This window comes from Macaca thibetana, chromosome 15, assembly GCF_024542745.1.
Source record: "Macaca thibetana thibetana isolate TM-01 chromosome 15, ASM2454274v1, whole genome shotgun sequence".
NCBI classification, from domain to species: Eukaryota; Metazoa; Chordata; class Mammalia; order Primates; family Cercopithecidae; genus Macaca; species Macaca thibetana.
The window spans coordinates 91,782,889-91,810,730 of NC_065592.1; the positions used below are offsets into that span (position 1 = coordinate 91,782,889).

A 27,842-nucleotide genomic window follows, 5' to 3' on the forward strand; every position below is an offset into this window, starting at 1 on the left:
GTTGTTTTCATTGATGGTTCCACATAGTTTTTCTTGGATTTGTTACTAAGTGGTTTATATTTTTGCTGTTTTGAAAGTCTAGAATATAACAATTTTTACATATTCCACTGTCATTTCCAAACTAAATGTGTTTTCTTTGGTTACAAAGTCCAAGATTAGATATGTATGTTTAAGTCAATCTTTTGACTTCTCAAATTCTCTGTATCTTATCTCTTTTATCTACATGATATGGCTCAAAGATAATTTCACAACAATTTTAGGCCTGATATTTGTAGTCATATGTGTCTCCTCATTGCTCCAAAGCAGGTATTATATCAAGATAGGTCTTAACCAAAGATCAGAACCTTGCCTGTACTTTATAATCATCTGAGTAGCTTTTTTAAAGTATGAATTCCTGATTGCACATCCCAGAATGATACAAAAAGAACCTCTGCAAGAGAGGGCCTGGGCTTTAATATTTTTATAAAGGTTTCACAAATGATTCTAAGGAACCAGAGTTTAAAATCACTATCCTAAATAATGATCATAATCATGTAAAATTTACTAAATAATTCTACAGCCAATCACATATCACATTAACAGGCATATAAAATGCTGTCTGGATGCTCAGAATATTTGCCTATTAAGCCACCATCAATGTAGCCTGTGTATCTGAAAGGAAAACACTGAGCTTCGGAAATCTGAGTTCTAATTGTGAATCTCTAACAAGCTCTACCTTCAACTTGAATAGCTTTTTTGTTGTATTCCTCTCCTCATTTTCATTTGTAGTGTCAGTGGGATGAAGTAAAGGATCACTAGGAGAAACTCTAAGCTCAACCACTTAAAAACATTTCTATATCACTGATACATAAAAGCAGGTCAAAAAACGAACAGAACAAATACAAACAGGGATCATTTGAAGGTATGCGAGTAGTAAGAGTCTTGCTTAGCCTGACAGTGAAGTTTAATATGGAGTTTCACACTCAGATGGCTTCAGGGGCCAAATAGTTAACATCAATTTACAAAGCAGCCAGGTCTCAGAGGTACATATGGTTCCCAACTTATAATGGTTCGACTCAGGAGTTTGCAACTTTACATAGTACAAAAGTGATACACATTCAGTAAATTGTACTTTGTGAATACCCATACAACCATTCTGTTTTTCACTTTCAGTACAGTATTCAATAAATTACATGAGATGTTCAACATTTTATTATAAAGTAGGCTTTGTGTTAGATGATTTTGCCCAATTGTAGGTCAATGTAAATGTCCTGAGCATTGTGTTTTTTTGTTTGTTCATTTGTTTGTTTGTTTCTTTGTTTTGAGATGGAGTTTTGCTCTTGTTGCCTAGGCTGGAGTAGTGCAATAGTGCAATCCCAGCTCACTGCAACCTCCACCTCCTGGGTTCAAGCGATTCTCCTGCCTCAGCCTCCCGAGTAACTGGGATTACAGGCGCCCACCACCACACCCGGCTAATTTTTTGTATTTTTAGTAAAGACAGGATTTCACCATATTGGCCAGGCTGGTCGCGAACTCCTGACCTCAGGTGATCCACCCACATTGGCTTCCCAAAATGCTGGGATTACAGGCATAAGCCACCACGCCCGCCCCTGAGCATGATTAAGGTAGCCTAGGCTAAGCTGTGATGTTCAGTATTTTAGGCATATTAAATGCATTTTTTTACTTAATGATATCTCCAACTTACAATGGATTTATTGAAACATAACCCCATTGTACATAGAGGAAGATCTGTATAGGGTTTATTGTCAACTTAAGATTTATGCAATGTCTGAAGACATTCCAGTTCAATTATGTAGACCAGTAGTCTCCAGAGCAGGGTGCCTTTAACCCAGGGGCTACACCAAACCCATTGGGCTGCACTAAAATAATAAAATTTATTAATATTTAGTATGTGGATAGAAGTAATGAATATAAAAATTTATAAATTAGAATACCTGTATTTGAGAAGGATACTCAAAACTTTTTCACTCATTTGATCTATGATTTTAACAGAGTATTTGAACACCAATGTTATGAATCAGTTGCTTATCCTTAAAGCAGTTACTTTAACTTCCCTGAACTCCAAATTCATTTGTAAAATGGGACTAATGGCAAAACCTTCCTTGTATGACTATGGTGAGATTTAAGTGAGAAAATGCATACAACTCTCCATCCATGTTAGATGCTATTATAACCAAATAGTATCCAAAGTAGCTCTCCTCTGCCCTGCTGCAACCATTTCTCATCTGGCCTTCCTAATTCAAACCCTTCTGCTATATTAAGTCTGTTAACACAATTATTTATCTAGGTCACTGCCTAAACATGTCACAATCCTGCTTAAAACACACCCGTGTTCATGCGCACATGTGCACGCATACACACACACATCAGTAGTTGGTTTGCCACTGCCTATATAGAACACAAACTCAATAGCACACCCAGCAGCCAAGACCATTCACAAACTGACCCTTTTCAACTTTTCAGACTATTGTGTCAGCACTCATTGATACCAGCTCGTGGTTACAATGGCCCATTGGCACCAGACTCTGCTTTCAATGTTCCAAGCATTTTGTTTGTCTCTTTGGTGAACTCCTTTCCTTTGCATTCCCCTCCCTACCTGACCAACAAAGTCCCGCTATTTATGCTTGTTGGTTATTTAATATTCCCAGAGTAGTAATAGGAGTAGAAAAATTAGAATGTTTTTAAGATGGCTTGGAAGACATCACAATTGCCAATTATGACAAGCCAAATGAGGAGTTGTCATGAGACTTAAGCTGAGGATTCACCAAGCTTAAAACTATCCAGGTTGATATGATTACTGTCCAGAGGGCTTGACATTTACAATAAAAAACAGAGGAAGCTAGACCTGGAAGCAAGAGAAAGACAGGGCATGGGAAAAGAACAAAGCAGGGAAGAGGAAATACTACTTCTATTAAAAAGAAACGATAGAGGCTACTTACTGAGTAAGCTAGATGTTTGATGATCTGTAAGTCATTCAGTGATTGTTTGTCTTTCCTCCTCTGTCACATTGAGGGAGCTGAGATTGAAAATATATGAGATTCAGATTTTAACATTGTATTATACTCTACAAACAGATAAAAAGTGTATGTTTGCATTTATGTTGTTCACATTTAACCTACTCTGTGCGTGTGTATTTAATCCTGAAATCAAAAGGAGGATGTGTACGTCCTTTATACTTTGGACATAGAAACTCTCTACACTGACCTAAATAAAATAAGTGCCGTGTAAATATCTGAGTAACAGGAAAGCAATTATCCTCTTACGGTGAAGAGAGAACCACAATAAATAGATATTCCAGATGGGAAGTTATCCTGACTCAATCTTCACCTCTTCTTTATTACCCAGGAGGACTAAGGTTACCATTCCAATTAGATTCCTTTATTTTAAGGATATACAGGTGGTTTTTTGGTTTACATAGTTCGTGTGTTACTCCTTAAGAATCATTTGAATATTATATTTCTATAAACTAAATTATTTGAAATAAACCAGAAGCCCTCACTCTGCAAAGAAAACATGTGATGGATTGTTTTGTGAAATAAGGAAATTTTGGTATGATACACACTCATGAGTGTCTGAATATCGGGCTTTTTAAAAGTTTAAAACATCTAGAAATGCATGTATAAATACAAATAACATAAATTGTACATATAAATATAAATGTATATAAGGCAGCAGCTGAAATGAAAGTGGTCATCTAAATCTGCGTGTGCTGTCCAATACGATAGCCACTAGCCACATGCGGCTATTGAGACTTGAAATATGGCTGGTCCAAATTGAGATGGATTATTAAGTGAAACGTGTGCACAATATTTTGAAAACTTAATACTAAGAAAGGTAAAATACCTCATAAATAATTTTATATTATTCCTTGAAATAAGATTTTTATATATTGGATTAATAAAATATATTATTAGAATTAATTTCACTGTTTTATTCTTTAATGTGGCTACTAGAAAAATTAAAATGACATATATGACTTACATTGCGTTTCTATGGACAATGGTGACCTAAAGGCCTTCAATATGGAGTTCTACCTAGAGAAATGCATGCACGAGACCTCTACGCCTATATTCATCACAGATACAGAAAGATAGAAATTACAGATTGTGAGCAAATTATTATTCTATTTAAGTAGAACTTTTTTTTACTCTATTAAACTAAACATCTAATTTGGAATGGATTCCCCTGATGACATTTATTTACCCCAAAATTTTGTATGTAGATAAGATAAAAATATTGTCAGTAATGTTGAAAGCCTTTCTTCATTAAAAGATTTTCTAGTTGCGCTCAACATGAGCTTTATATAGGCTGCTTAGAAAAGAAAGTACTTGAGTAGCAGAATGTACAAAAACAAACAAGCAAAATGCAAATACTGGAAGCACAGAAGTGGCTTCAGTTATCAGGCAATGCTTGCTGCATCTGAAGTCAAAGATATATATGCTAATTTAATTAGTGATTGAATAACTAAAAGTAGGAGTTTTAATCTGGTTTAAAGAGTTATTTTCTTTCATTAAAAAAAAAAAAAAGACAAAAAAACACTTTTCCTTGAAAAGTTCTGAGCCTATTGCTTAAAAAATGACCTGGCTTGACTTAGACATACAAATTTTTCAAGGACATTAATATTCTTTTGTATAATACTTTTGAAGTGGGATGGCTATACTAATACATGGGGCTAAAATTTTTAAATCCCCATGAGACTTTTCTCACAAAGGTTTGGAGCTGTAACTAATTAGACATGAAACACGCCTATGGAGATTCAGGTTCTCAATAAAACTGTCCTGATAGCAAAGACATTTTGGAAGACAAAACTTTGTTTTTCTCTTTGCCTGTTATTTCCTGTAATGACTCGTAATAAAACAGAAGGAAACACATTTTAGCCCTAAGACACATCTGGAAATAATATTTCAAATAATCTTCCTATGGGTCCTACCAGAATGGATTTTAAGCACCCTGGTGACCTACTTCCCCTACTTCTGGAAACTCTCTAGATGAAATCAGAAGATTATTGACAGTACTGTGATGTCCTTGGGGTCTGAGGAAAATAAATATGCATTCCTCTCCTTGAAAACCCACCCATGTTCATAGCAATACTATTTCACAATAGTCAAGAGGCAGAAGCATCCCAGGTGTCCACCAATGGATAAATGCATAAATTAAATGTGGTGTGTACCAGCAAAAATATTATTCAGCCTTAAAAAAAATGGAAATTGTGACACATGCTACAACTTACATCAATCTTGAAGACATTATGCTAAGTAAAATAAGCCAATTACAAAAAGACAACTACTATACGATTCCACTTGTATGAAGTATCAAGGCTAGTCAAATTAATAGAAAAAGGAAGCAGAAAGGCAGTGCCAGGGAGTAAGGAGAGAGGGGAATGGGGAGTTACTGTTTAGTGGATATAAAGTTTCAGTTTTGCAAGATGGAAAAGTTCTGAAGATTGCTTGCATAACAATGTGAATATACTTAACACTACTGAACCTTATGCTTTGAAATGGTTGAAATGGTCAATTTCATGTTATATGTTTTTTACTACAATTTTAAAATTTTTTAAATAAAATCTTCAGCAGTAATATCTTCTTTCTTTAATTCGACTATTTGACTGATTGGGTCAAGAATACTTGTGCTGTTTAGAAGACAGCAGAAGTCCACTTGAGCAAAAAAGTTCATAGACTATTCAGTGTTGCAACTCAAGGGCCTTAGAGACATCTAGCCACCATCGTGCATGCAGGAGTGAGGCACAGGGAGGCAAAGTGACTTTGACCTAAGACCATGCAGTTAATTTGCAGTTCAACCAGTGCAAAAAGATAAATTCCTTCACATCACGATAACTGACTTCTTACATATCTCAGTGAACCAGTACATTCTCCTGAAACACATATTATTATGAAACATTTTTAAAAAATGTAACAACAACTTATGTGCTAATCATTGCTGAGGTCTTATTTTCATCAATTGATTGCTTGTTCCAAAGTTCTTTAGCAAATGTGAACAGAATAAAATATAAAAATGAGGTATCATTAGTATATGACTTCTCTGAATGTCTAGATTTCAGCAATTCATTTTTTCTGGTTTTGGTCTTTAATACTAATATGCATGGCTACTGAATCATTTGTTCAGAAAGCTGCAAAATTGTGAGAAGGGCTATGGTGGGATTCGTGTGAATTGCATGTCTAAAAGGACAGTTTTCTTCAGATGTGTGATTAACCATAATTACTTATGCAAAACACTTTTCTAAAGAGATAGAGGCAAAATACAAAGAAATCGATAAAGGGAGAAATCATGCACCATTGGAGCTTCCTCTTTATTATTCAGAATATTTAGATGATGCCTTCTTACCCTAAAACTTCTCATCCATCTCTACTGCATTCTGCACCCAGCCTTCCAGAAAGCCAGGCTTGCCTAGCCACTGACAAACATAACTCTTTCATACTTCCTTCTGTTTCATTGAGAAGAACAACAAAAATTCCCAATGTTCACAACGAATGTTGACCACAATGCTCACATTCTCTTTCTATTCCAGATGAATTGTGACTTATAAGAATATGCTCAAAGTGGCTTTTGCTTTTAATTCGGTCAGTCTCTTGAGTGCAACATCTCGATAATATTATCATTGTTATTGCTCAAAGGTATCCTTACAACTGTTTATAACTGCAGCTCCCCACCTATCAACCAAAAGCTACCTGAGTGTGCTACAGTGAACTCAGAGGGCACCATGGAATATTTCAGATTATTGAGGGGACATTGCAGTACTTGGTTGCAGGAAACGGGGATGCCACACAAACTAGGAGATCCAGGGAGTTGGTAGTTTCAACATTAACACTACATTTATTAGATGACACCATATTTTTGTGTAGCTGGGTATTCAGAAGTTGTTGTAATATAAATCAAGTACTATGCAAAATTTAGTGTGGAGCGAGAAATGAGGATAGCATTGCCTAGTTTGAGTCCAAGGTTTGAGAAGTTATGCAGTGTGCAACAGGTACAAATATCCTATCAGTAAATAACTGTGGTTATTTAATAATAAAATAGCAATAGTATTTTTTTCTATACATATGTATTATTTTTTCACATGGCTACTAATGTTGTTAGAACATAAATATATATTGACTTGTTTGGACATAAGCATTTAATAAATAATTGTTAGGTATATATTTTGCCCTGGGGTCACCATGGATTGAAAAATTTGGGAGCTTCTGCTCTAAAAGGTCCTAGCATTGATATTGTGGTAATTTGAAATGTTTGAGTCTCTGCAAATAACTTCTATGGAATACCTGCTTGTTTTATACCAGATTATCGATGCCCCAACATATCTTATTATTTTAAAAGTTGGACAACAGCAGGGAATGAAAATCTACTTAGTAATACCAGTGCTAAATGATTAAATGGCCTCCAACCTAAACTTGAATAGATTCCTTGTTTACATGATGGTTGTAAAGCTTATTAAAGAATTGATCCCTTTTTTGAAGCCATATACTGAAGAGCTCTTATGCTATCTTAAAGCAAAGTACAAGAACCCTCTAGCCTTAGCATTCCTGACCTTGCCAAAATGCATCAGCAAGTGAACATCAATGGTGCCCCTCACAATCGTCTCTCAGTGAGGGTGTTTCCAGCCAAGCACCTTCAGGTAAAAATTTTCATTACTTTACACATTTTCTTGGGAACCAGGTTTCCAGGATGATTACATGTATGATTACAAGTATGATCCCAAGAATGATTACAATGTCATGATGAAACCCATCGGAAGAGGTCATGTATGGGTTTTATGCATCACTATCAAGCCAAAAGAAGTGATTTTGGACCTTCTGGTGTAATATTATTAATCAGTTTCTTGATTACTTAACACATTCAAATGCTTAAAATGCCCCTAATTTGATTTAAAATGTCCCCTATTACAATCACAATTCTGTACCAGTTGGTTGCAATACATGTGCTATAGGTAGTGATCAGTTTTGATCATGTTTCTCTTTTGCCTTTCTAGTCTCATTTTACTCACCTGTGTCTTTTGCTAAAAGTGACCTCAGATATATTGAGAAAAAGTAGAGTAATAAATTCTGGTAAAAAAATATATATATATATGGTGAAGCTTATTTGGACTTTCTTGAAGTAATTTAGCAATTTTGCCAACAACATTAATTTCACATCATTCAACACGTTCCTACATGTTCGGTAATAGTAGCTAGTAGCCGAACTATGCGACAACTTTTGGAGACCTGTCTTAATTATCTTCATCCACAATTAGCTAATGACCAGTAGACAAAGAAGAATGTATCCTAGATGTTCCTTTGCCTGTAGCTAGTCTTCATTCATTATACCCTAAGAGATTTTCCTTGTTAAAAGCCATGTGGCTGGAACAGATGGTCTGCATGTGTTATCTCTATCTTTATCAGCATTGAGGACATTTCTGTTGGGTGACTTGACAGTAGCAGAGTCTTCAGGAATCTTTACTCTACAGCCATCTGGCATTGATTTTTCAGCCATAACCCCTGAGGTTTCATGACTCTGTCAATATGAAGGAAGTAATAAGTCTCTGGCCACTGCAATTGCCCAAGTCAGTGACCAGAAACCTCTATACCTACTAATGTAATGCAGAGATAATCTAGGTTTGTTTGTTTGTTTGTTTGTTTTGAGACAGAGTCTTGCTTTGTCACCCAGAATGGAATGCAGTGGCATGATCTTGACTCACTGCAATTTCCACCTCTGGATTCAAGCAATTCTCCTGCCTCAGCCTCCTGAGTAACTGGGATTACAGGTGCTTACCACCATGCCCAGCTAATTTTTGTATTTTTAATAGAGAGGAGGTTTCACCATATTGGTGAAGGCTGGTCAGGCTGGTCTCAAACTCCTGACCTCAGGTGATCCACCTGCCTCAGCCTTCCAAAGTGCTGGGATTACAGGCATGAGCCACCATGCCCAGCCACAAAGAATCTTGAAATTGGTGCTGTCTCCATAAAAGTCAAAATGTGAGATTAAACTGAGAGCTTGATTTATGTTAATAGTAAACATCTAAACCCAAAAGACCTAAGTGCAACTGTACTTGAACTTCATAGCAGTGAAAACTTGAGTAAACTACAAATATCCTCGACCTCAGTTTTATTGCACGTAAAATAGGAATAATATAAACACTTAAATCACAGAATGATTAGGAGACTAAATTCAAAAGTGATATTCAAACGAGTTATTATTACCTGAGGGGAAAAGTGAGTAATCTGTTTGATTTTAGCATTTTATTGTGTTTAAGTTTCTGTTAGTATTTGAATGATTGTGAGTTACTAGTATAATGGTAATAGCTGGAGAACATTTTTGCAGCAGTAAAATCTTCTGTGGAAGGCAAGCTTGTTTGCCACTTCCTTAATGCAACAGGCAAGTACGCATTTCCTTAAAAGTACCTCGGTAATATGGAACAAAAAGTTACTTTTTAGAGTGCCTCAAATACTTCATACTTCTCATGAAGCTTTCAGTCATGACAGTGCTATCACAACTTAACCTTCTTTTCTTCTAACCCTAAAAATTTGACTTCTGGAAAAATCTCTTCGCAATTAAAATTCCAATTTTTACTTCTATCTTTTTCTCTCAAAAGCTGGGAGATTTTTTGTTTTTTTAGCTTTGTGTTTTCCTTAGTTGCTCTTAATTTGTTTCAAAGCATAGAACATTCTGAAAATCACTTTCTTCATGAACATTAGTAAACATAAACAAAGAGGGAGACATCTTGAATGCTCAGAATTTCCTCTTTCCACTGTCTTCCCCTTAGACACACCGCCCAGGGACAGATAGTTGCCTTATACAGTTTTGGTAGAGAATGTCCAATCCTTTTTTTTTTTTTTTAATTGCCTCAAGATTGACTCAGTCTGAGGCCTGCTTTGGATGCCACAGCAAACCATTCTGTTCCTGTCAGGGTCTGGAAGAAAAGGGGTTTTTGCTGTCTGTCAGTTCATCCAAATCACTTGAATTCCATTCTTCTCTTATTGCTGACTCTGCCTGGCAGATGCAAAGACACTGAAAAGGACTGATTTCCTGTGATTGAACGAAATGAAGGGCTTCTGTGCTCCTACCATCAGCTTGGGCTACTTTAGCTCTTGATTTAGTTTTGAGGAATGGTCCCTCTTTTACCATCACTGTGTCAGAGTTTCTTTTATTTTAAAATTTCCATCATAAAGAATTTCCTAGCAGCACTTTTATTGGCCAAATACTAAATAATGATTTAAGACAAGTCTTACATACAAAAAACAAGGATGTGTAGGGTTTTGGGGGTTCCCCCCGCCAAGATGCCCAAGCAGTTTGAGATACTCATGGGACCAACTTGTACCAGTGTGCTTGAGACTATCTCTGTTTTAGCACTGAAAGCCCAGCAACCCGAGACACGCCTCAGTCGTGGGCAAACTGGGAGAGTTGGTCATCCTAGCACTACTGAACAGTGCAATTGATTTGGGCGATATTCTCCTTCTTTGAGATCATAACTTTCCCTGAAATTGTTTCTACACAAAGCTCCTTTCATAGACATGAGCTCTGGACTCTGTAAGTTCAACTTGTTTAATGGTGACTTGAGGTCAGAGAACTCATTTTAGAAATGAAGTGCCCCCTTCAGTTATAAAATGCTCTCTTTTTTCTAATTCTGAGCATCCTATTTTCATCTCCTTCCTTGTTGTATTCATTTATAAGCTTTGCTTAAAGTCTGTTTTTATGAATTAATTTGATGGGTTTTAACTTAAGTCAGTTCAAAGAGAAATAATAAATAATGCTATTTAAAATAATAACTACAGATTTTTCTCACAGTGGAGTTATGGATGATTTTATTTTCTTCTTTTCTAAATCGCACTGTGCATGTATTTTTTACCAAAAATATCTCCTAAAATCCATTTATAATTAGATTTTAAATAATTTAAATTAAATTGAATATATAATGGTCACCAAAATCCATCTATAGGGCTTCATTATTTCTGGTTAGCACTGCCCATGGGAACACACATAGGAAATTATCTAGATCTTCTGTCCAGGAAGACATCATGCCAGAAAAAAAAAAAAAAAAAGACGCTGGTCAGGGTCCGAGAAATATAGTAGAAAAGTTGGAGTATTGTGAAGCAAGTCAGCCATGTGACAAGCTGACAGCATCAGTTGAAGAATGAATGAGATTCAGGAATAAGATGACCAGAGGCAAAGTAGATTTTGGATGAATAAAAGAGAATATCAGGAAAATAAGTATCAGAATGTTTTCATTGGACCAGAGAAACTTTCATTCATTTATTCACTGAAAAATATTTAGTGCATGCTTTCTATGTGCAGCATTTATATTATTAACCAAAGGCATAAGAAAATCATTGCCCTTTGGGAACCTATATTCTAGTGTGGTAGTGACAATATTTACCAATATTAATGTAATAAGTATATAGTATTTTTTAGAGTGGAAAGTGCTATGAGTGAAAATAGAGCAGGCTGAGAGGCATTGGGAATATAGATAGGGTGGGTAGAAGGATTGTAGTATTAAAATGCAGACCAGTGAAGGATTCAACCAGTAAAAGTTCTTAGAAGGGACCAACATTACCTGTAGAAAACAGTGAATGTAAACAATGACTTTATAAAAATGTACTCGGATTCAGAACGCTATTTGACATCTGACCTGTGAGACTTGGTAGTATGAAAAAGGGATAGTGAGTTAGTCAACTGGATCCTGCCCAGTTTGGGTCTCTTTACCTTCAAATCTGTCTGTTCCTGTTTGCCTTTACTGGAGATGAGATGAGCGAGGCAGAGGTGCTAATAGTTTCCAAAGTATTATGTTTGGGAACTACAGAAAAGTGATTTTGTGTGGGCTACCACTGTCCAGCAAATATTTCCTATTGTGATCTGGGGTGAGATACAACCCAGTAAGTCTTCCTAATGGTGCAACTAGATAAGAGAGGTTTATATTGGTATCCTTTACTCCGATATCAAATGCTGCGGAAAAATATTTTTAGTATTTTAACTAATGATTGACTTTATTGTATATGTGACTACATTTATGTGTTATAGAAGTGAATGATAGACTTTAAAAGATTTTGAACTACATAGATAAATGAAGCCATTAAGCCAGTAATAACAGGAAAGTCCTTTGGGGAGGAAGTAACCCGACATCCTGTAATGTACAATATTTAAAGTTTCCTTTTTAAAATTCACTCTTGGAGTAAAACTCAGGTCTGCAAAAAGTGCAGAAAAGATAAGTGTCAATGGATGAATGAATCAATGAATCAATCAATGAATCAATGAAAACAGAGGTAAATGTAATAATAAGTACAAATCCTCATGCACCATGGAAACTTAGTCATATATCTACTGCGGCTTTTTATTGAGAAAACCAAGTCTCCCAGAGGAGAAACATTATATAAATTGTACTGTTTAAAAATTGCTGTGTTCATTATGAGGAGCTTAATTATGGTCATCACTTACCGAGAAGAAAATCAAAGTCTTGTCGAAGAATTCATAATAACGAATGTTTCTCATTAAAAATTAATGAACAAATGGCTTATTCTGAAGGTATGGAGGCTGTGGGAATATCATAATTTTCCTTTCTTGTTTAAAGGAATTAATATTCATGCAAATTAGATCCAAATTACTACAGTTTAGGTGGTTACTTAGTACTATAGAATATAGATTTGTTTATTACCGTGGAAGCCAATTATATTTGTCAACACAGGCTAGATTATGTTATGATAAACAAACCTTGAAATCTCAGTGGTTTAATAAAACAAAGCTTTCTTGCTCATTTAAAAAGCAGTGTAAGACAGAATACCCCCTCAAAGCAGTGTTCCTCTATAAGTTGACTCCACAAGCTGTGCTGCTTTTCATTTTATACCTTGGCCGTTTCAACTTTTCAGATCACCGTGGAACAAAGAGAGGTAGAAGGTTGTGCATCAGCTCTTGAATGCTTCAGCCTGAAGTAACACACATCACTTCTGTTCACAGCCCAGTGCCACCTGGTTTCGACGAACACAGCTGGGATATGTGAGCGAGCAGATGGATATTCAGTGAATAATAATGTGCCTACAACAGCAGGATCAAAACCAAAAGAAAAGTATTGGTGAAAGACATATAACCTACTAGGTAGGTACTGCTAGGATTATTTGCATAACACCGGAAGAAAGAAGAGAGAATATTTCAATACACAACCAAAATCAGCTCTGTACCTTGACACAATAAAGTAATTCATGAATCCATCAATTAGTAATATAATTGCCGCTGGATCCATGTGACTGTAAAGGTACTGCAATAATTGTTCACAGCCAGAGAGGGATCAAAGCATTAATGCAAAAGACATTTCTCTAAGGAAATCCATCTCTCTAAGGAAAATGGAAGGAGTTGGTTCCTTGAGTGTGGAGCTATAAATATCACAGGCAAAGCCCCATTCTTCAGATGGATGTACTATTCTGTTAAAGTCTGAGGAATGCTCTCTCTTTGCCAGATTAATAAGGAAGAGAGTGCCTTGACTGGAAACAAAAAGCTCTCCATTCTGAAGTCTTGTTTGAGAATGCACACAATTTAACTTCACTTTCTTCTTCATCCCTAGGCTAAAATAGCAAATAAATGGAGGACTGGGTTAATTAAATGCATATTTTAACAGCATTTATCTGGCATTGATTGGCTGAGGCCACTTACAGTAAAGCGTGGAATAGTTAATACAAGTGTTGGCCGTCTCCTAAAGGAGGTGACCTCAAGGTTATATAATTGTAGCGGTAATTTATTTAGCTTAAAATGAATGTGTTCTCAATTAGGTTGGTAGGCATTATAATAACACAAGAGGGATTTATATTTGCTTATGTCTAGGCTGTGAGGGTTTCGTTATTGGATTTGTTTGCCTATATTTAGTCCTCCAATTCATGATTCCTCCTAGTTAAGAGCAGGAAGTTTGTTCATGCTGATTAATAGGGGCCCAGTCCTAATGTTGCAGATAGTTACCTAATCTCGCCAGAGGCAGCAAAGGAGCAGACACACAGCACAGATGGCAGGAGACAGGAATATCTGGTGGATTCTGCTCATGGGAACTGTTCCTCCCCCAGTACAGATCCATCAGTGCTTTAAATTTGCCCCATAATTTGGTGCTTTATATCAAAATATTCTACCAATGGGGCACTTCTGAGTTTATCACAGGATTTATCTTGCTGGAATTAATATTTTTATCCATATTGTAATTCATTTAATCTGGTGGTCCAAAAAATGGTAATTCGTGATGTTCTTTGGTTGAATTTGAACTCCTGACTTCGTTTAGATAGGAGAACTAAAATGACCGTTCCTTGGTCAGATGTAGTAAAGACGTTTTTAAAAATAAACGTGTGAATTGGTGATTCTTTACCCACCCCATCTACCTGGACCTCTGTGAATATTTGCTTCTTTGCACACATGCCAAGTGTGCAATTAGTCATTCTGTATGAACAAATGTAATTATTATTATTATTTTCATTTATTCACAAGCTTGTCAGAGATGGGGAGCATTGGTCAATCACAAGGGCCAACAGAGCCTGCACTAGAAGTCCAGGGCTCAGCCAGTAGATGTCTCCGTTAGACTCACTACAGTGAAATGTTCATGCCCCCTTGGGGGGATGCCAGCCCTTTTGGGCTCAGTGTAGCCTGTTTGCTAAATCTACATTTTTGTCCAAAATCTTAAAACTATAAAAAGAAAATCTGGCACTAGTTGTACCATACTTGAGTTCCAGTTTATACTGTCAACTTTGGAGCCTGGTTTCTATTTAGATCACCCAATGAGATTCAAGGGCTCACTCACTCTCCTGATGGAGAGAGGGTTACTCTCCCCTTTACTCCCCCTACATAAAATATAACCCTATGTGCCACCTCCCTTCTCCAGGGAAACTGAAGCTAACACTCACCTCATTGTCTGCTGAGAGGACATCTGCTTTGCTATGCAGGCTTTCACCAGGACAAATTTATGGTCGTTGGGAATCATAGGGAGCTTTTTGTGTGTGTGTGTGATCTCTTATGCAACACATTCAAGTAAGTGATCAAATCTGTGAAATGTGCTGGAGATGAAAACTGTCACCAGAGCAAGAAGGAAGGTGTGTGGATGTGTTCTCCAAAGCAAAGAGTGCTCGCTACCAACTCATTTTTGTTTGATGTACTTCAGTGGCTTTGCAACCCAGAGAAGCAGTTTCTTCAGGTATCTGTCAGAAGAGGATACGAGGCCTTTATATTTAAAGGTTACCTAACCAAGTCACAATTACAAATATTCTTCTAATCTTAGGAAACACTGTGCAGTGGAAGGAAAATTGGCCTAGACATTAGGAGACCTGTGTTCTACTTTCTTCTTTCAATTCCTTCTTTCATTCTCTGTGTGATTTTGAGTTACTTAACTTCTATGATCCTGTTTAGTTCTCTGTAATAGGGGATAATGAGACTTACTTCTCAGGATTGTCCTGAGGCTTAAATATGATAATGTATATATAATCCTCCTGAATCATATTAAGTTACTGTTTATTCCTTTTCTCCTCCTTCTTCTTTTCTCATTGATCAAATCAACAGGAAGGCTAAGAATACATTTTTTAAAAAATTGATAAGGGACTTAAGTAGCTAAAATAAAGCTTTGTGATTATTAAAGCATATCAGAGATTTTTATTTACTGGACTCTTTAACACCCTCTCCATTCCTTTGAACACAGGACATGTTTTCAGAGTCAGAAGAAACAATGCAGGTCCTGTACTGTCAGATTGTTCCCGTATTCTTTGGTTTGAAAGCTATTGATTAAGTTATGTTTTCTTAGCTATTAGGTTGTGATAGATGAAGAAGGACATTTGCACCAAGAAATATAAACTATCAGAAGCAAACTATGGATAACTTCTCTAAAAGCCATCCTGTCACCATTGGTTTGTGTGTGGGTTTATTGAGAATCTGCTTTCCTCTTGGTCCTCTGCTGATGAGAAGTCTCGCAGGTTCCTGTTGTCAGGGCGTCACTCAATAGCCTGGGGAGAGTATCTCTAGCAGAACATCTCAGTGCTAATTGATAAATCGCATGCTAGATAGGAGTTGAACAATGAGAATACATGGACACAGGAGGGAATCATCACCCATCGGGGCCTGTTGGGGGACGGGGGGATAAGGGGAGGGAGAGCATTAGGACAAATACCTAGTGCATGCAGGCCTTAAAGCCTACGAGTTGACAGGTGCAGCAAACCACCATGACACATGTAGACCTATGTAACAAACCTGCATGTTCTGCACATATATCCCAGAACTTAAAATAAAATTTAAAAATAATAATAAAATAAAATAACTTTAAAGAGAATCCAAATGAGGGAATTCTGCATGCTCAAAATAATGACAGGAGTGTGTGGGTTGGAGGATGTTCAGAAAAGAAACTAATATTGAGAAAAGGAAAAAAAGCTGGACAATAAATGGAGGAAGAGAGGATGACATTTTAGGTACTGAGAATAAGAAGAGCAAAGGAAGACAAACTTTCTGGAGGAAGTGGAAAAATTCTCCCCTGCTTCACCGAAAGAGTATACTGAAGTTTTGAGTGTATTCACGCCAAACAGATGTGAAGAGAAAATGCAAATCCTCTACTTCCTAAAGCTGCTATGGCCATCACAGTTAGCAAGGGGAGACTACTCCTGTTTAAAACCCCGTGCAATCCAATATTTCTTTAGGTTTGACTCAAGCACCTTGAGGTTGTTGATCAGTCTTACAGAATGTGCTTCCTTTCCTTCATTCTCTCTTTTACTGGCCTCTGATGCAGGGTCTCTTTCCTCTACCAGAAGACTTTTGATTTTAATCCAGCCTCCCCTTTCTCTTAAAGGGCAAGCCAAACTTCTCAATCTGTCCAATAAAGCTCTGAAGATAGAGAGGCAACAAACAGATATGACCCTAGCCCTCTACTGCCTCAGTTTCCTGTTGCCGTTTCTCAAATCTCTAGGCTGGGAAAAGGTCTTGCCTGAGGTGCTCACATTTTTTTTTTTTCCTTTACAAAAGGACATCCATACTCCCTGTGTTCAAAAAAAAATATGTGTTCATAAAATGTGGTGGGAGAAAACTGACTTACCCATCAAAGGATATGAGAGACTGTTCAAAAATATATATATTTCAAAGCCATGCAAATAAAGCAGAGTTCTTATACGTGTGACTTCGAAACACTTTTAAAAATTCCTTTTCCAATACTGCAGGGGCCAAGGCCACATTTGCCTTCTGTTCACATTTCAAATAATCAGCCTATAGTCAGGATACTTCAATTTTCATTGTTTCAGGGTTTTGGCCCCAGAACAAAAGATGGGAATGTGTCCGGAGTTGGTTCCTTCTGGTGGATTTGTGGTCTTGTTGACTTCAAGAATGGAGCCGTGGACATTCAGGGTGAGTGTTACAGCTCTTAAAGATGGCACAGACCCAAAGAGTGAGCAGCAGCAAGATTTATTGTGAAGAGCAAAAGAACATAGCTTCCACAACGTGGAAGGGGCCCCGAGCAGTTCCCACTGCTGGCTGGGGTGGCCAGCCTTTATTCCCCTGTTGGTTTCTACCCATGTCCTGCTGTGCTGATTGGTCCATTTTACAGGGTGCTGATTGGTCGATTTTACAAACCTCTAGCTAGCTACAGAGTGCTAATTGGTGCGTTTTTACAGAGTACTGTTTGATGCATTTTACAAACCTCTTGTAAGACAGAAAAGTTCTCCAAGTCCCCACTCGACCCAGCTGACTTCACCTCTCAGGAACAGGCTTATATTCTACCAAAACATATATGTCTCTTCAGCAGCGATGAAGTTGCCATATAAAATGCACACCTGATGATTAGAATAGCACCAAACATTTGAATCCATTTGATCCTAAGACTTTTTCTCAATATCCAATTTGTCATGCTTATGAGTCAGGTCAAATGGAAACATTGCACAAAAGATCATGACTATAACCACAATCACTTGGAAATTAATAACGTTTTTTTAAAAAAAGAAGTTTCTGGAAAGGAAAATCTTTAGAAAAGATGTGGCTCTGAAACATTTATGCTCTAAGTCTGTAATTGCCCTGAACAACGGAGTTTAGCTCCATGAAAGTGAAGGCTTTCCCCAGAAGATGATGGAGACTGGCCTTGTCCTGCAGCTGTTTCATAAAGGCCTAGAATAAATTTCAATTTCAGTTACTTCATTGGCATGACAGGGGAGACATGTTTTGTGAAGGTCGATATAACTGAAGCCCTGTCTAAGAATTGATCTCTCTATGTCCATGTTTGGACTAAGTAACAGACAGCTAAGGCCGAGGCTGGCACTCTTTTCCCTATCTTCTTACCCTCCACTCTTTCTAATTTTTCTACAAGGAGTATGTTTGGGAAAGGTAAGGGAATTCAGAAAATATGCTACTTTATCTCCAGTTGTTAGACTTCTGCCAAATGTTATGGTCATTGAGCTTGAGACTGGTAAATCTGCAGAGAGCTTATGAATTGGCCTTTTGGAACAACAAGATAGGATATTTGTAAAATGTTTCTTTTCTGGCACAGCAAGTGGGAATATTTCTACATTTGTGACCATTGTCCATTTGAAGACCTTAAATGAATGGTCGTGCCGGGATTGGAACTGCTTAGGTGCAAAAAAACAAAAAAAAAAACAAAACAAAACCTCAAAAATGTCAAGAAATATATATATTTGGCATTTATATGTGGCTCATGCCTTAATCCTAACCCTTTGGGAGGCCAAGGCAGGCAGATTGCTTGAGCCCAGGAGGTCAAGACCAGCCTGGGTAACATGGCGAAACCCTGTATCTACAAAAAAATAGAAAAATCCCAACATGGTAGGACATACTTGTGGTCCCAGCTACTTGGCAAGCCGAAGTGGGAGGATCACTTGAGCCCAGGAGGTGGAGGTTACAGTGAGCCAAGATCACCAAGATCACACCACTGCACTCCAGTCTGGGTGACAGAGCCACACTACCTGTCTCGAAAAAAAAAAAGAAAAGATATACACACACACACACACACACACACACACACACACACATACTGCATACTGCTCATCTACAGTGTGTTCATGAAAGTCTAGAAACATAGGCAAATTACATATAATGCCATCAAGGACATCTCCAATCTGTAAGATGAATAATATGAAATAATATTAATATATCTTTGCTAATGTCAACAATTCTTATAATATTAATAATATTAACATAGATAATATCATTTTCACCTATGTTTACAGACTTTCTGGTCACCCCGCACAATATGACCCCAAATGTAATTTTTAACGTGTGTATATATGTTATATATTTAAAACACCAGAAAAATATACAGCAAAATTTCAACAATGGTTTTCTCTGTGAGGTGAACTTATGTAGCATTTTAATTTTCTTATTTATTTATTTAAAATTTTCCTCTTTATTAAAACACTGATTTTTCTAGTGTTTCTAATATCAGCATGTATAATTTTTGTATTGAGAAAAAATTAAAAATAAAAAAACAACAGAATACAAAATTGTGTGTCCACACCACTACTGTACAATGTACTGGTAGGTAAAACATACCATAGACATGTTTAGATACTTGGAATAATGGTTGTGAGGCTCACACTTTGAAGACACGTGGCATGTTTTAAGAATTTAGAGAGGAAAGAAGTGAAGGGAAAAGAGGAGTAGCAAGAAATATCAGAAGATCCAAATGTCTGTCTCCTAAGACTTTATAAGAACCTCTGTGCAATCATTTTCTCTTCACGGGAAAGGAAAGAATGTGATAGAATGGTTTCTTCATCTTTGATTTCTTCTGTTTTCTTTGACTATATCACCTAAAGTCTTCTAGAAACACAATTAAAGATCCATATATATTTAAATTATATAGAATATACTCTTGAGACATTACCAGAAAGGGTCACATATAGATAAAGCATATGCTTATGCTAGGTATTTTTACATATAAAAGTGGTTTTAATATGTGTGATAAAATAACAGAAACAAATTATTGGTTAGGTTTATGAGGATTAACAGAAGACAATATGCTTGTGCTAGTCTGCAACCAGTTCTGGGAGAGTTTTTGTGTAATGTGAGTGTGTCTATGTAGAATTATTACTATAATCTACAACAGTGGTTGGACCCAAGTTCCCCCATAATAACACAGATTGAATTATGCAATCTAATAACTTTAGAAAGAGCTTTATCATGAAACTGAATGTGTCCAGTGGTTTTTATATTGCTCAGACCTCTTATAGATTGTTTTCTCTGACACAATTTCTATAGCCTTATAAAACTTCTCATATGTTTAACCTGTATGCATGAAACCCATGAGATGAAAGTCCAATACTGCCGAGGTAGCAATTGCTTTCCCTGTAAGGAAGACCGCTTTAAAGGCAGAGCATAATTTTACTTTTCTCTCACGGAATATTTCTAATACTTACCTGTACAACATGACCCAAGCATATTTGAGGTATATTCAAATGTTGTCCAAGGACAAAAGTGAAAATATTCAGGAATGCAAACAGTTCTGTGTATTCATGAAGGGCTGGCCGTTCTATCACAGAACACTGACTTTATGTCTCATTGGCATATATTTCTCTTGCTTTTGAGAAAATGACTTGTCGGTTATTGCAAGGAAAGAGTTTCTACTCTGTAGATGTTGCCACTAGCAGATGAAGACCTAAGCCCTCCCCAGCCACCATCCCCCGCAAAATAACTACTGTATCATAGAAGCACCACACCGTCCTATAGTCCTGTACTGTACAAGACACCACACTCTCTTACCAAACAATGTCTGAATAGAAGAACTCCACAGAGCAGGTTGATTGGGATGACCATGTTGCTCGCTATTGCGGTACATTTTTAATAAAAATTCTTTCACCTTGATCAATCCATGCTCTTCAATTTAGAACTGAGACACACTATGATACTGTATTAACACTTGAAATCATCTTATAACTACTTGCTTTCATATTTGGCATCACTATTGTACCACCTTAGAAACTGCTTCTATTGACCTTTAGATTAAAAATATGTTGAATTATCATGATTGACACTTTTAAAATGACTCATTCTTGCCAAACACAGCATAACAACTTTTTAACATTCCCTTATCTTTACAACTGCTGCCACTTTCATTATGTGAAATATGGCTGTATTATACACCACCTCTCATTGCCTAACATGATTTCTTTTTTTCAGAGTTCAGAAAGATTTACATTTGGAGCTAAATGTTTCAGTGATTGCTCTGTTGGGTTTCATTATACCAGAGTAGTTAATCAAAGCAAGTCTGGCCTTGCTACCATGATTCACTGTATGGTTTTTTGAACTTAATCATTTACACAGAATGAATATACACATTATCACCAGGGCTGGATTTCTTTAACAGCCTGCATGACACGGTACTGTAATGCCTTTGTCAACTGCTAGTTTTCCCGGGAACTCTGCAGTTTGCTGGGAGTTTTGATAAGACATTTCATTGATGGGCTTTCGGTTAGAAAAAGGCAACTAGGAAACCCCTAGGTGGAGCTGCAGAGAGCAGAGGAAAAGCCACTGACTTTGGTATCACCAAGTAAGGCTAACCGGGAATCCTTTCATTTGTACAGAGGATTGAAAAATCCTTTCATTTTTCAAAGTGTGTGTGGTCTTCACAATCATAATTAACAAGTAACTTTTCCTCACTCTCATTCCTAATCCCATCATAAATTATTGGCTGTTGGCATCTGGGCAGGGTTTGGCAGACCTTGAATTTTAAGTCAGCCCGAGAGAATTACAGGGATTGTTGTTTTTAAACTGAAGAAGCTAATTGTATAAGCATTAACATATGTGAACCAGGCCTACCAAGCCTAATTTCGGAGCAGCCAGCAACGATGCTCCTATGGACACCAGATTCCTTGGCAGAAAAGCAGACTTGCATTCGACCAGAACCAGTGGAGAGCAGGGAGTCTGTTCCAGGCCCATGGAATCCAATGTCAATTGTTCAGGAAGTCTATGAGCTGGTTCTTAAACACCACCATTATTTAAAATCAAAATACATAAACTTTTAATTAAATAAATTATGTTTTTAAAAAGATGATAAATACTCAAAACTCATCACTTCCTAAATATTCTACCCCATTATGCAATTTTTTTTTTTTTTTTTTTTTTTTTTTGGAGACAGAGTCTTGCTCTGTCACCCGGGCTGGAGTATAGTGGTGCGATCTCGGCTCACTGCAAGCTCCGCCTCCAAGGTTCATGCCATTCTCCTGCCTCAGCCTCCCGAGTAGCTGGGACTACAGGCATCTGACACCAGGCCTGGCTAATTTTTTGTATTTTTAGTAGAGACGGGGTTTCGCCGTGTTAGCCAGAATGGTCTCGATCTCCTGACCACGTGATTCGCCTGCCTTGGCCTCCCAAAGTGCTGTGATTACAGGCATGAGCCACCGCACCTGGCTGCAATTTTTTACACTCTTGGTTATTCATGTCTATCGTATCTGTGTGGGGGAATACTATGGACTTTCGCAACTCTGCATTCGGTGTTGTCATGTTGGTAGACTGAAATCAGCCACAATGAGAGTATTTGTATCATGGAAATAACAAATGCTACAAACCAAGACTTGATTTGTCACTTTGCCTCTGCCTTGTGTGTGAGGGAAGTGCTGTTTAATTTTACCTACCAGAACACTAAGTCTCAAAAAAGTTCAGTAAGTGATTTTGGCCCTAGGATTCCACTGCAGGGTTTTCTGACTTTGCAAATCCATTATCTTAAGTCTTCTGTTCTATACCTCCCTTTAGGGGAGTTTTCCTGCCACTGTACTATATACACTCATAAAAACTCTTAGTGGCATTAACTGCTCTTTGGTTGGTGTATTCATTGCATGTCTTGGGTAAGGTATAACAAATATGTTTAAATTGCATATGCATTTTTTTTTTCAAAGAACCAGTTATACATTTACCAACATTTCATTATCCAGAGTTCAAGCCTCGATTGAAACCAATCTACCCCCAGAACATACTGAAAAGTACATTCCGGAAATAAATATATTTTACTTCTGTTCATTAAAAAATCCAGTTACTAGAATTTACAAGTTATTAAACTTCGTATTGCTTTTCTTCAACCACTCTTTCAGACTTGGCATCACTACCCCTAACTTTGTTTTCCGGCATTTCCCAAAATGTTCCCATTTGGTTTCAACATGTAAGCAACATGAAGCCTATGGAATCAGAAATGAGAAAAGGAGGCAGTCACACAGACATGCAAAAATGCACCAGCAGAGTGCACCGACTTAAGGGGCTTTGAAAGAATCAGGTATTGGACTACCTGAGCCTGTCTTCTTTGCATGTCATTCTGATTTGCTTTCCACGGAGACAACAACCCATCTATGGAAAATTTGGGTAATTTTTCAATCGAATACTGCATTGCTGATATAGGATGAAGGAAATGAGTGGCAAGGTTGCTGAGAGTCAGAGACTGCAAGTCTAATAAAATTATATTGGGCCTACCACCCACTTCTATTTCAGATTTCCATAGCATTCTTTGTGAAGTTACTCACAAAAGAAGTACTAAGTTGCTGTGGGGTGTGTGTGTGTGTTTATCTTACCAGCTTTGTCTGATATTTAAATTTTGTTCGAGTAAAAGAATAAAAAGTACACATGCTCTATGAGTGGAACCTCTCTAATGGAATATTTTATCCCCAGCCCCATATGCAAAGCTCTTTAAATGGTTGACCCAGAAGTCTGACCTCCTGACACGTTTCAGTCTTTCTGTTCATCATTGGTACCATAAGCAGCAAGAATTTCCTTCAGCTTTACTGCTGACCCTGGAAGTCATTGTACTCTCAAAACTTTATCTACAAGGGCGTGAAGATTGTTTCTTCAAAACTCTTAGTCACAGCAAATACTTTCCACGTGTGTACTGCCGTCAACATTGTTGCCTATTTGGTAGCTTTTGATGGAAAGAAACTGACAAGTTTCTGCCTCACACCTGACTTGAGAAAGGCCCTTAGATACTTACAATGGAAATTGTTTGGTGTGTTGCAGTTAGATACAAATGGTACTCTAACTTTCCAAGAAGCTCTGTTGCAACATGCAAAACAAACAAAAGAAAGGTAGCAAAACTCTTCAAGCAGTTACAAAATTGTTATGCAAAAGCAAAAGCAAGAACAGAGGGTAACAGAATTCATTTAACTGTGAAAGCTAAAAACAAAAGAACTGAAGACAGCTAATCACAAATTTTGTCAACTGTTGATATTTTGTTTTTATTCTCTCTTACTAAAAATGCACTACAGCACATGTTTTTCCTTATACATGTATACATTTCTTCCTCAGTTGGACTAAGAATAAAGTATTGTGCAAACAGTAGGTGCATGAAAATTCCAGTCCACTAACTGACTTTAAAAGCTGTGGGATTCTACAAATTGACCCATTAAGCAGCTGTTCCCAGTTTTGTCCTGTGAACACTAAAATGCAAGGTGACACCTCACATAGGTTTGGTAGTGATAATTTTGTCTAGTGTTGAGTCCAGGATTCCAAAATTCTAGCCAGAGAACAGGAAGCTAGGAACATAGGGGCTGAGATGCCTGAAGATTTGACCTTCCATACTATTTTATAAAGGAACATTTATAGTTTATTTACTCGAGGTTGCTGGCGGGGGGAGGGTGGGTGGCAGGGGGAGCAGTGATTGTGTGCTGTAAACCTTTAGGAGAAAAACAACTTAGCAATATGCTTTGGTGTAATTCAATTTAGTTGAATGAGCAATTTCCATTTTGGAGTTTAACTTTCATGTTAAACTGTTAAGCTGACATGTTCTGTGACTTTGGCCGAATAACTTTAACTCATCCATTGTCATATCTATGAAAAGGGGGAAACAATATTTCACTGGAAATTTTCCCTAGAGTTCCAGAAGATGAGAATTCTGGCCTTGGTATCTATAAGCACTCAGAAGACTTGAGCTCGGAGGTTCTCGTGCATTCTTGGCATAATGGCAGCAGGGAAAAGAATTCTGAAGAGAGGCACAGCTGCAGAGAGAAGCTTTCTCAGCACAAAGCAAGAGTCTGGCCTCTTGAGTCTCTGAAACACTCAAATTCACTGAACGCAGACGACGAGGAGGAGGACTATATATACTTACATATTGATCTGCATGCTGGGGTTTCAAATGTGATTCATTATGTACCATTTCCTTTACCCTAATCCATCTGCTAAGGTTTTCTTCTCCTGTGCAGAAGGAATTTGAAAAAGAAATGTGACTTTAACTGAGAAGAGAGTAACAGCATGACATAGTTAGCACCACCTGCACTAAGAAAGATTCAAGATGGTATTTGTCAAATATTGGAAGATGTGTGTCTGCTAGCTGAGGGATAACGGGATGTTTTCAGAGACTGTTTTAAAGTTCTATGGCCAAGAAAAAAAAAGCTGCATTTGCTTCTTATAATAGTGGTTATCATTTCTCTTGTGAAATGTTTATCTACTGATGATCTCACTATGGCTTCCTTTGGATTGTCTTCTTGTTTTATTTTCTCTCACTAGAAAAAGCAAACATCTTGGTTCCTGTCTCTTTCTATTATAAGTACTAAGCATGTGGAAAGTTAAAACAAAGGCTGCACATTTCCAAGGAACTGGATAAGTACAGTCAAGTGGATCCTAATGGGAATACCACAGTGTGGGCATTGGTACCACATGCTTGTTGATTTGGAAAGAAGCGGGAAGAAGAGATGGATAAAGATGAGAAGGAGGCGGAGTAAAGAGAAAAGGAAATTAAGTAAACACTGAAGAGCAATAGCCCCTTAGTTGGGAGTGAAAAAAACACTACTCAGTTCAATTTATAGCCTGTCAACTATGCTTTATGTATACATAATTCCTACATTTCGTATGTTGAAATCAGCTAATCTTCTATCAGGAATAAACAAAATCATGTATCCTACCTATGTGGGTATTTAAGTTTTTAGTCTACTGATTTGTTTATTATCCACACATATTGAAATGTACTGACATCACAAAATTGTATTCGAGACAGGGTCTGCTCTATAGCTAAGGTTGGAGTGCAGTGGCTCGGTCATAGTTCACTGCAGCCTCAAACTCCCAACCTAAGACGATCTTCCTGCCTCAGTCTCCAGAGCAGCTAGGACAACAGGTGCATGCCATCACACCCTGATAATTTTTTGTATTTTTTTTTTTTTTTTTTGGTAGAGACAAACTCTTGCTATGTTCCTATGGTGGTCTCGAACTCCTGGTCTCAAGTGATCCTCCTGCCTTGGCCTCCCAAAGCACTGTGATTGCAAGCATGAGCCACTGTGCCCAGCCCCAAGGTATTTATTCTAGCTTTATTTTTTTTATTTTATTCCTGAAACAAAAAAGCAATAATAAAATTATATTACTAAAACTTTGGAAAATAGAGAAAATGAGAACAAAATGTATCCATAACCTAACCCATGACTACCACACAACTGTTCATGTTGGCCTTTCACCTTTTTGTTCCTTCTCTTTTTACCCAGCGTTTTTACATAAATGCATTTATTCAAATATATAAATACATACAAATATTCCGTTTTACCCATTCTCCATAACATTATATTTGGATCATTCTTATGTTATTATATGTTTCAAAAATAAAATTTAAATGACTGCATATTATTTCTCAGTGGATTATAATTTATGTAACCAGGCACTAAATCCAAAAAAATATTAATATACATTACTTCCAAAATCGGAGTCCAAAAGATTGGAATACACCTACCTGGAAAAAGTTAATGATGTTACTTTATAACAACTCCTCTATACTGTTATGTACTGTGAAGCTCCAGGAGAGAAGCTTTCTTAGTGTGTTCTTTTCTCAAACTTAATTAAACATGGAACCATTTTCACCATGAGCATTATACAACATGGTGTTCCCCACAGCACACTTTGGAAAACAATTATATGACCATTCCCTATTGTTTAATACCTAGGTTATAAGAAATGTTTCACTATAATAAATAATAAAGAATTTAACATCATATACAAAAAGACTTTTCTATTTAAAATTATATTCTGGGAATCATTCCTCAGAAGTTAAAAACAGTGAAAATGTTTGTATATTATTAAGGTCTTTGATACATATCACCAAATTTGCTTCCTTCCTTCAACATCCTTCTGGCAAATATCATTTCCAAAAGTGACTATATTATGGCCAATCACTAGTGCTCTTGGATTTGAATATGAATAAGAAACAAACCAAGGTACGATCACAATGTATTTCCACACTATACTAGGCACACACACTGTTAGTCTCTGGATGTATATGCTCTGTAAGATTTACGGTCTTTATGAGTTTAAAAGTAAACTACATACACCTGACTATTGTATACTCAGATTATAGGCTAAGATTATGTTTTACAAATCATAAAGAGGCTGCAGATTGTGGTAGTGTGTTTTTGAGATACCCAGAAAAGAGCTGACACATGGTGCATGCTCAGTAAATGTTTACTGTATAAAGGAATGATTACATGCATGAATGCATACCCACAAAATATTCCCCTTTGATCAGTTATCTTAAGATAGCCCCCCTTTCATCCATTTGCTCCTCACCATGGAGCACTTCTTAAAACCACAGATGATCCAGGCTTGCCATGGAACTTCAATATGGCTGACCATAACTCATTGAGATACTTAAAAATGCTTATTCAAGGAATGATGGGAGCAGTGGACCTTGGGAATTACAAGCCCCTTGCTACGTGTATGACCTCTCTGGCAAATACTAGACCTCTCTCGGATTCCATTACTTCATAAAGAAAATAACGATAATAAACTCCTTCTTGGGTGCCTAGAAGCTCAAAGAGATATAAAAGCACTTTGAAAAGTTAATCTCTCACTGAAAATATAAGATATTATTATTGTTACCAACTCCACAGTACTCATCCTAAACAGTGGTGCAGAAAATGAAATGCAGTATTAGGGGTCTGTGGATTAAAGAGAAAAGGCCTGAAGATAACACCAATGTT

The 27,842-nt window shown here is 37.1% G+C and overlaps 1 long non-coding RNA gene across 1 annotated transcript; it reads left to right on the forward strand.

The window, feature by feature from the left end:
* Window positions 1-2,785: 2,785 nt before the first annotated feature.
* LOC126937367 (uncharacterized) lies at window positions 2,786-26,172 on the forward strand. Its single transcript, XR_007719711.1, has 4 exons — window positions 2,786-2,942; window positions 12,849-13,074; window positions 17,217-17,319; window positions 26,053-26,172. It is a non-coding gene; the product is annotated as an uncharacterized LOC126937367 (long non-coding RNA).
* The last annotated feature ends 1,670 nt before the right edge of the window (window positions 26,173-27,842 follow it).